Raw genomic sequence first — 11,172 nt, forward strand, 5'->3', positions numbered from 1 at the left:
GCAGTGTTCAAGAAATTTGATTTAGACAATGATCAACATGGTGATTTCTTCCTACTTGCCAGCTCCTTTCAATTAAGTGCAAATATTCTACTCTCATTTCAGGCTGACACCAACCATTAAACTGATGTCCACAGGGAGCTATTCATGTGACACCAAGCCATAGATGTGTTTTCAAAAGCAAATGTAACCAACATATACAGTGTACTACGATTTAGAGGTGCTGGGAAGATAGTATTTACATTTCCGCTATTTTCAAGGGAACTTAAATAAAGCCTACTCATAGCCACAGAGCTGTCTTGATTGCAAATCATGAATTAAAAGAATGTCAAATGTCATTCCAGTGTATATTTTACTGCCAGGGTAACACAAAGACGACTGAGTAGGTTAAATCACAAATTGCTTACTCAGCTGTTTCAAGATCTCAATGAAATAAAATCACTTCACCAGGCTTATCATTGCTTGTGCTATATAATCAAGAAACCCTGTTAAAGCCAAAGTCAAAATGCTAGGTGTTTTTGTGTTGTCTCTGTTCTCTGTGTGCTGTAACTCTAGCATACAAACCCTGGTCTGTGTGCTCTAGTGTATCCAACATGGCCAATCAATTAACATCACTTATTGTCACAGGCTGTTTTGCCACCATGTTAAATAGTAGTTTGCTTTCTTTTGCAAATACTCCACATGGTGAGTTTTCTTGCACCATTTTTAATTAAAGCTTAATCTTTTCAAATAAATATTTTCATATGCCAGATGCATTCCAATTGCATACGTCTCAATTAACAATAAAAATAGATGCCCTGAAAAGTACACTCCTGGGTTTTCTTCTTCTAACTCAAAATTATATGCATAAAATACAAATTCAAGCTGTGGCTGTTGCAAAGTAAAAATGCCTTATAATAAAAACCACACAGAACAAAGGCAGAAAATAATTTTTAAAAATTGTTAGCTAATGCTCCTCCAGGATAGTGGAAAAATATTTATTTGGAAAAATAAGTAAAAATATTTGCTACAATTTAATTGCCTCTTAGTAAGGCAGTAGAAGTTTACTTTTTTTTTTTTATCCATACCTAACACTTTACCACAAACTTTAAAAAAACATAGATCCCATACCTCTTCTTTCCCACAAAAATACGTGAGGAACTTTCAAAGCCTGGGCAAACCATAGTGCAAGGCTCAAGAAGAAGTCAAAAGAAAAAAAAAAAAAGAAAAAGAAAAAAAAAAGCAGAGATAAAGTATCCAAAATATGCACTTGAACTTCAAATATATTAATGGAAATACTTTTTTCCATGACAATGTCATAGGCTTAACACTTATGTTGCTCTTTATTAGTATGAGCAGCCTACACCAGTGTTATGATAGGTTATTGGCACAATAATTCTAGATAAAAAGTCGTTACTCAAGTGGTGCTACTTACCCTATCTTTACAAAACATGTCACATAAACACAAGTGATTACTGTGCATGGTTAAGGTCCTCTTTCCCAGCGTCTCCTAATGCACATCTCCTGCAGCAGACACCTTTCCAAGGATTCAGACCCCAATACGAAAATCACCTATGCACCTATTCAAATTTTAGCATGTGAATAAACCCATTCATTTCAGGGGGAATATTTGCTGCTTAAACTTAAGCATATGTTTGGGTTAAGGCTGGTGGGGGCCTATGGTGTAGTGCAGAGAAACTTGCCACCTACCGTTTCATCAACATCATGTCCTGCAGCACCTGGGTTTTCTTTGGAAATTGTCCATCTTGTTAAAAAACAGACTCAAACTTGATTAGCTTATAAAATCTTGAATAGCTTGCAGTATGAAGTAGCTCAGCTGTACGTGCATAGGCAAGAGAAGTTTTGTGCCAGGAAGTAGACTCAATTATTTTTCAAAATGAGCTTATTTTTTCCCAATTTTTTTTATTCATATCAAGATAAATTATTAGAAGGAAATCACAGTTTATTCACCTCATGAAATATTTACAGCCTTGTAGCTATTTTCAGCATATCGATTTGGGCCTCAATTCAGTCTTTGATTTCAAAGGAAATGAGATCAAACCTATAGAACATAAAACTAAGCTTTCATCAATATATTTCTGTGTTAACCAAAATGAATATTTTTGTTTTATTTATACAAAAACAGCAATGTTTTTTCGTGGTCATGTATATTTAGGTTTAGCTCCACAAAACCACATGGAGAAGACCATAGCTCAAAGTTCCCAGAGTCTGGGCCAGGATTGTGTGTCTGGCCTCACCAGTGGTTACTCACTACTCATTCCAGAGCAGCTCATTGTGTCGTGTGTGGCAGACAATGTCAAAAATCTCTTTAGTTTCAATCAACAACTCATTGAGGTGCAGGTGCATAGCAAGACAGGAAAAAAGCCTGCTGAGGTAATCCAAAATAACACTTGAATATTTGTAGAAAAGTTACCTTTGTTGTAGCTTTAGTATTGCATTGGACAGAGAATCAGTTTTATGCACATGTGGATCTCTGGTTAACAGCTCCATTTAAACACTGATGGAATTTTCTACTGCATTTGCTCTGGGGCATGCTTTAAATTGTTCATAACTTCATTATTTTACAATCAACTCTAATATAACCTAGCAAAAATATGTACAATTCACTGGGGGCTAATTACATCCTGAGTTTCACATACCAAAGTTTTGTCGTTTCTAAGTTAGGAGAAAAAAATCAAGTTGAAACAACTTTTCTCTTTCTTTATTAAAACATGTAATCTTTTCACATAAGCAAAACTCAAAAACTCCAAAAGCTAATTTTTTTAAGATTAGATTATGTAAAATAAGATACAAAAAACAAGCAGCCAAAGTGAAATGTTATCAAGTGGTAGGCTATTTTCAAGTCCAAAGCCGGTAGTCAGTTGCATTTTTGAGGGAGGAAATTCAGCTATCTATTTCTAAGATTAGTATTTTGATCCTTTCAAAAGGTTTCTTTACAACAAAAGTTTGGAAAAGGCAAAAGTAGAAAATTTTTTAGAAGAAATCAGTTAAGGTTGAATTATGAAACAACTTTGTCAGAGTGGATGGGGAAACTATAGGCTAAAAATTTGCCTTGGTTCTGCAAGCCTTGAAAAGAGAAGGTGACAAAACTGAAGCCTCTAAAACAATAAAATACTAAGTTTAGCCACACAACCCAAATTTAACAACTGTTTCTCTTTATAACCATCTTCAGTCTTTCTAAGCATCACAGTCCCTACTTTTGGGAAAAAGAGCTTCATACTGATGAAGTTGGCTTCTGTTGTCCTTGACAATCTAATTCCCTATAAAGTAGTCAACTAGGGAGGAACATCCCAAAGAGATTGTTCCTTTGAGTGCTGTAGGTTCAAATCTTTAATGTGGTTGCTTCTACTGACACCATTACAGGACTGGAAAGAGGACGCATGAGAAAAAATAAACATATGTTGATTTGATAATACTCTCTCTCCTGATTTACTCAGTATGTAATTTTTATTTTTTCTTCCCCTGACTGAATATGTGGTTGTTCCCAATCAGGTGGGCTAAGCAGTACTGGCAGAAAAAGTAGCTCTTCTGAGTTTGGAACTAATTATCTTCTATGTATTCTGATTCATTTTCTGATGAACTGGAGTTGCAAGTCAGCCTTTTCCATTAATTCCATGGCACATAGGTCTACAGCATCCTTTTCTGTGCCTTTTCTTCCTAAGCTAAACAGTCTTTACAAATAACTATTCAGTGATGATTTTCTATGTCATAACCATTTTCATTGCCATTTTCTAGACTTTTCATGTTTCTCTTGTTAGCTAGTATGATATTGTCTGAGATAGGCTGGCCAGAGCAGTTCTCTCTACCTGAAATATTCTGTGTACTGAAATGGCATAAGACCACATCTTGCTCTCTGCTGTTTTTTCTCCTCATTGCTCCAGATTTTCTTTCATTTAATGCCATGCATGGTGGCATGCACAATTTTTTCTGAATTAACAAATCATGAATTGGGATATAATGGACAGGTTATTTCTATTACAATACATGGCATTATCTTTCATTCAGTTGCACCTCCCTATTGATCCTGGAAAGATCTTTAAAATTTATTATGCCACTAATCTCACCTAAGATAGCTAATTTTAACTCACTTGAAAAAGCATCCACCCAACAGCAGCTGAATGATTGCCTCAGCAGAAGTGTTGCATGCAGCTGTCATTAATAAACCTACTCACTATTACCTTGTCTGAGCAGATTCCCTTTTTTTCCAACCCACAGAAATTTTCTGTGCCAGAAAATTTCCCCCTCTAACCATGTATTGCATGAAAAGTTCATGTTAAACATGTTGCTACATAAAGTCATTGTGCACCCCAGTCCCTGTATTGCAAGAGAGTGAATAAGCATTCCCTGCTCATTTCCTTGATCAATTCATCAATTGATGAAATTGATGAATTGATGATCAATTGAAAGTCTTCACAGGCTTTCCTTTTCCTTTTCCTTTTCCTTTTCCTTTTCCTTTTCCTTTTCCTTTTCCTTTTCCTTTTCCTTTTCCTTTTCCTTTTCCTTTTCCTTTTCCTTTTCCTGCTAAATGCAAACACTATTCCAGATTTGAAGAAAGGAATGTAAATCTAGTTTGATGAAAATTGGTGTCCAGACAAAGTACAGATAAGAGCATTATTTTTGGATGAGAGACATGGACATATTCAGAGTACCTATACATGTCCATGCTGTCCAGTTACTCACTCTTACAGTCAGCTAGATTTTAATGGCTGCACTGAGACATCGGAAAACTCTTCTTGGCCTTACAGTTCCCTTAAATGACTGATACAGGGAGAAGAAAGTGACTGGAACAGAGTGAAATTCATATAAGAATGAAATGATCTGTCTTCCAAGAAAGTGCACTTTTAACACTTTTAAAGAACCAGGAAGAGTCTTCCTTTCTAAATACCTAATACTCTAAAGGTATTTCTCGATCCCCAAAGAAAGAAACATTGGAATGCACGTTTTTCTTTCTCTTGCTCTCTTTTTCTTTTTTCTTTTTTTCCCCTCTGTCTCTCTTTTTTTTTTTTTTTTTTTTTTTTTTTACTGTCTGATATTTTTGTCACACTTTAGCCAGCTCTAATTAGCATATTTTTGCAAGCTGGTGAAGCAGGCAACATTTTCAACTTCCCTTTGAACATTTTGTGAGGCAAAACACAGAAGTAACACTTATATGTAGGGGGTTCTGCTGTTGGCCTTGTTCCAAGCATCTTTCGAAACTAACTCTAAGAAATCTAACAGAATTAGGCAAGTTGGACCTTACACACCCATATGGAACTAGAAAATCTAATGACAACACAGAAAACTGTCAGCTGGTTCTTGAAGTGTCACAAGAAAGCAAATCATTACCAGGAAGCTGGTTCATTGAACCCAAGTGACATGAACAACAACAAACCAAAATTAGTAAAAGCATGTGCCTAGGGCAATTTACTGCTGTTTATTTATTTTATGTTTCCTAAAGCTGCTTATTCTTAGCTTTCTTTGTTTGATATTGTAATATAGCAGTCTTGCTATGATAAAATGCTATTTTCTGAGGAGGCAATAAATGACAATCAAGCACATTTCATTTATAGATCAAAAAAACATATCCTTATTCCTTTATAAAGCTAATATTTTTTAAAATCCATTGCAGATACATAGGTCTCCTCTTGGTGCCTCTTTTTTCCTCTAGTATCAGGAAAAAAGAAGAGTGGATTTTTCAGAGTACTCACTTGCTTTGTTGATGAGGCTGAGAAGGCATGAAGATCTCTAACCCTGGCACCCACTGCCAGCCTGAATAGAGCAGAGCTTCTTGCTTTCAATGTATGATTTCCCACTTCATTCCAAGTATAATGGACCAGAGGATTAATCCATCTGCTCAGTTTAAGCTGGAAATAATTTACCAGCAATCTGCCTCTGTTCAGACCTTCAGATGAGCTAACGCATTCTTTATAATTGTCTTTGGTCCTTATTTTCCTCTGAAGCATCTTGTTCCTTATTTATCCAATAAATGAAATCTGGAGGAATGTTTGAGCATGGAGCCACAGATATCACATTCAGCATCCAGGTGACACTGGCACATGTAGTCCTGGAGGCGATGCTGAAGCCTCCCAGCACTTAAGTCTTAGGTAGTCTTCCAGGCTAGACTGTTCCAGGCTGTCCTTCGTACTTGTTAGCAAGCTCAGACCCATCCTTTACCTATCTCAGGCCTTGACCAAGTGAGATATGACCTAAAAAGCTCCAACCAACCCCACAGAGGCGGCAGATGGAGGTGCTTCATCTCCTGGTGCACCCCTGCCCAGACACCAGCGCACTCAGTTGGGAATGAGGCACACAGGGTCCAATGTGTTTTGTGCAGCCCAGAAGCTATGAAGATATAAGGACCAAAATCATAGGGCAACAGAATCACTAAGGTGGGAAAAGGCCTCTAAGACCAAGTCCAAGATCTTCACTATCTACTACCACCACCTAACATGTTCATCACTAAACCATGTGGTCAAGTGCCATATCCACATGTTTTTTAAACATTTCCAGGCATGGTGACTATATCGTTTCTCTGAGCATTCTGTTCCAGTGCTTTATAACCCTTTTCATGAAGAAATTTTCCCTTGTATCTAATCTAAACCTCCATTGGTATACCTTGTGGCCATTTTCTCTTGACCTGTCACTTGTTATCTGGGAGAAAAGACTGACCCTCACCTGGCTACAATCTCCTTTTAGGGAGTTGCAGAGTGTGGTAGTCTACCATTAGCCTTCTTTTCTCCAGGCTAAACAACCCCTGTTCCCTCTAAATTTGGTCTTTGGGCTAGGAGGTAGATTCCCTTTACTTCCGTGGCTTTACTTTCATTGCACATGGATACAAACTCTAACTGGTAATTTGGCCCACTATATATGACATGTATTCACAACATAAACCAATGATTATATTACCACACTGTACAGCAAATTGTTTTTTAGGCAATAAAAATGCATTATCAGCTCCAAAGGAGCAATTACACTGCTCACTGTGAAAGTATATTAAGAATAATACACAGAACTCCTCTCAGTCTAAATTAGTCTATTGACATGATGGCAGCTCTGAAGATGGAAGAGCGCAGGAGATTCAGGCACTCTGGGCATTAAATTCACGTCAGGAGAACTAAATGGACATAAAAACATCAGTGAAGACATTGGAGGCAGAACTCCCTGTGATCTAAAATACTGATGAGTTCAGTAAATCTAGGTCAGTTTAAACCAACTGTTCTTTATTGCTTAAGAGAGGTAGAGACTAGTATAAAGGGGGGGTGAAAGGGGGCGTTTGCTTTATTTATTTAACCAAAGGAAGCTTGCCAGCCTAGTTTCTACTTTGCAGCAGCACAACACATGTGCCTTGTAGAGCAACCCTTCAGAAGTGGCTCTGAGCACACATGGCCCTTGTGGCATGTGGCCCTGCCTCCTGCACGTGTCCTCTGCAGGCAGTGTGGGTGTCTGTAAATGAGATGAGTGTTTGCCACCAAACCTTGTCTTGCCTGCACAGCCTGGCCTGCCCTTCCACTGTGCAGATGAAGGCAGCACACACAGGCACTCCTGCCATTACCACTTTGCCTTCCCTCTCATCTGCTAACTTGAAACTGGGAAAAGCTGGAAGGAAGATTACAGGGGAAGATTTAGCATTACAGAACCCGAAGACAGTATTTGTTAATGCTCTGATCCCACTTACACAGTTTAATTCACAAATCATTTTTTCTCTTGCAACATGCAATTACTGGTTTTGTAGGGCTAGTTTTAGAACCTGCCATACTCATTACATTTCTTAAAGGACAGTCATATAAGACATTAACTATGGCATCTGAAATCATGTTCTTTCACTGCTGCAATGCAGCTTTCATTGAAAACAACGAATTTGCCTTATTTAGACCTATTCTACACCAATAGGCAGAGAAATAGAGATATGTTTGTTTAGTTTTTTTGTACAAACAAGAAAGACTTGCTAGTGATTTACCTCTGATGTTTATGGATTTCTCTTTAGCACACACAACATATAGCAAACCATTTTAGGTAATGAACAATAATTGCATTTAGGACTTGCAGGTCAATACTATATTATGTTCAGAATCATGACAAATTTCTCTCTTTTACCTTTTCTCTGGAGAAGGAAAAATATAAGTTGTTTGTTGATTCCTAGCCTACCATTTCTTCTCCTTTTCTCTTTTATGCCACATTTTCAGTTTAATGATACATTAAAAAATTGATGTTGTACTTATGATAACTTGTACCCCTCAAAGTCCTGGCAGAAAAACAGAAACTTTTATCTGGAGCAAATTTACAAGCCACCAGATCTAAAGGTTAATTAGAAATTCGTTTTATATATTTTGTAAATAATTTGTGTTACATATTTGTGTTACTGTAAAAAATATATACATTTAAGCAGGCTATTGTAAGCACAAGAAAATTAAAAATAAACAGCATTATTCTGCAATATAATGGTTTGGCCTAGTTTAATTTATTTTTCTTGCTTACAGCACTAAAAGAACATCTTACATTCATACTTTATATGCAAGTCACAACAGTTCTGTTCATAACCACGCTGTGTCTCTTTTATATATTCAAGCTATTTGCAAAATTTCCATGATGTGCACAACAAAAACCAGACATTACTAATGCCTTTAAGGCTTAGATTTCCAAATCCCAAAATAATTTAAACCGATTTTATTACAAAACAAATGAAGATATAAACTGGAAATAAAGTATCTAATCTTGAGATTCTAAGGATCCAAATCATCTGTACAGAAAATAGATCTCATCCATGACTTCTAGATCTTGAACATAATTCTTTTTCTATTCAGGCTACTGACACATAAATAATTCTCTGTGCATAATCTGTGTTAAATATGCACAGTCTGTGTTAAGCATATAATATAAAGAAGAGTTTCCACCTAAATGCAAACACTGAAAACAGCTATACGAAACATTAATTGATTTGTTTTGAATTTATATCTGACAGTAACAAGTATTGAGCAGCTTTTGCTTTGTTACTGTAGGTGTTGTTAATGCACTTTCCACATCCATTTAAATGCAAATCCTCATGCAAGTAATCATGTGAAGGAGGAAAAAAAGAGTATGTTCAGCTGAAGGCAAAGCTGGAAGGATAATAGGCAAGCATGAGCAGAGTGTCAGTGGAGGGCTTTACAATAAAAAACCCTTTTGGAATGCCAATGAAAACAAAACTGAATTGAAAATATCTGAATAGACTATCACACCACAGTAGAATGTATGCATGATTTCTATAAAGTGAAATCAAAGAAATTAAATTTTCATATATATATTTCTATGTTGGATATATATATATATTTGCAAACATTCAGTACTCTATTCATGCATCCATGTCAGCACCATAAACAGAGCTTCAATTATTGGCTAAAGGCAAATATTTGTTATTTGAATCTGGAAGTGCAGAAAAAGAATCATTAAACAGACTACTGTATAACTAAATAATGCTTTAGGGTGTCATTTGTGCAGAAAACAGGAAATGAACTGGGACTTAATAAGCATAATTAAACTAGAGAACAGCAATTTTAGACCTATGTACTCGAGGGAAGTATGATCTTGGAAGAAATTGTAGTTTGAACATTTCTCAAGGCCACTTAAGTAGCTAAAGACCACAAAGCCCTGTACTGTGCTAGAACTAGAAATAAGCTTCTTGTCCACTAGTACTTCTTTAATATTTCCAGGTTACCCTGCTCTGAGTTGTTTAGCCTACCTGGCATGCAATATATGATCATGGCTAGGGAGAGCACTATAGCTTTAATGCACTGTGGACTTCCTGGTGTACCACTGACTCATTTGACAACAGCATCATGATGATAAAGCCTTGAAATATTGTTCGGCCTATATGCTGAAAGGCAGTCATTAGCCTGGAGATAAGCACACCTCAGTACAGAGCAGGCACCTTCTTTCTTGGAGATCAGTTCCTGGAAGTCCCTCTCCCTGAGCTTGTGAATCCAGGAAAGTTAATTGAGTTTGCAGAGCATTTGTCTAGATTATGTTGCAAAGTCCTTGTGCTGAAAACTGTGAACACCACCAGGTCAAATTTCTTAGGTCTCTGAAACTGTTTATATTTGAGTCACTGGGCAGAATGACACAGCTGTTCTGGGAAAGCCATATACAACCCAAAGTCAGCAGCTGTGGAGATGGAAGTGGCATTCTGTAGTCCCTAGCAGGCACTGGAAGGGATGAAAGAAAGAGGGAAAGCAAGCAGTAATTTGTTAGGAGTTAGAATGAGAGGAAAACAGAGACCTATTGCCTTGCGTTGTGGACAGCAGAAAGGAAAACGGAAAACAAATATTCAGAGAAAAGGAAGCCAGAATGCATTTAATGTGCTGGGTCTGTTTGAGTGGAGTGCATTGAGTTGCTGCTTTACAGGCAGGAGAAAAAGGAATTGTAGACAGCAGAATCATGTGTGTATCTGTCTTTCTGTGCATCAGTTCAAGTGCAAGTCTGTCTCAGGCATTCTCTCTATTAATTAAATCTGAGATCATTCTTATGTCTGTCAAAATTACTAGAGTTATAGGTATTTTACAAGTTGCAAAACATTTTGCTCTTTCTTTTCTTTTCTTCTGCGACATGAAACAAGACAGCTACAGATCAGGTTTAGACTGGTTTAGGAAAAAATTTCTTCACTGAAAGGGTGGTCAGGTATTAGATTGCCCAGGGAAATCCCATGTAGATCTGGCACTTGGGGATGTCGCTTAGCAGTGAACACAGCAGTGCTAGGTTAACAGCTGGACTCAATTACCTTCGAGGTCTTTTTCAATGGTAACAATTCTATGATTTGTTTTCCTGGTTCCTGACCAGAAAAGAATGGTGATGATAGAGGTGGAGGGAATCTTTTGTCTCAAGATGGAAGCCTGGAAGGACAGGGAGAAAAGGGACAAAGCATTGGTAACCAACTTGATTTCCATACAAGACAGGGATGAGGGAAAATAGAGCTTCCAACATAAAGCAAGCCTTGGAAAATAAATGTCAGATATGACCGTCTATAGTAAGGGATTTTTTCCATTGCTAGCTACAGAAAAATCCCTTACTGATTAGTGTCAGTTCGTGGTCTTCTGCAAAGAGTGTGCAAGAAGCACATTGTGGCCTTCCAGTGACAGACATTCGTGAATCAAATAAATAGCAGTAATATTGGTTTTCTCCACCTTCCTTCCTATTGCCATGGCTTTCTGCTGTTCTCCTTCTAGA

Source organism: Sturnus vulgaris, chromosome Z (genome assembly GCF_052056855.1).
Source record: "Sturnus vulgaris isolate bStuVul1 chromosome Z, bStuVul1.hap1, whole genome shotgun sequence".
Lineage (NCBI taxonomy): Eukaryota > Metazoa > Chordata > Aves > Passeriformes > Sturnidae > Sturnus > Sturnus vulgaris.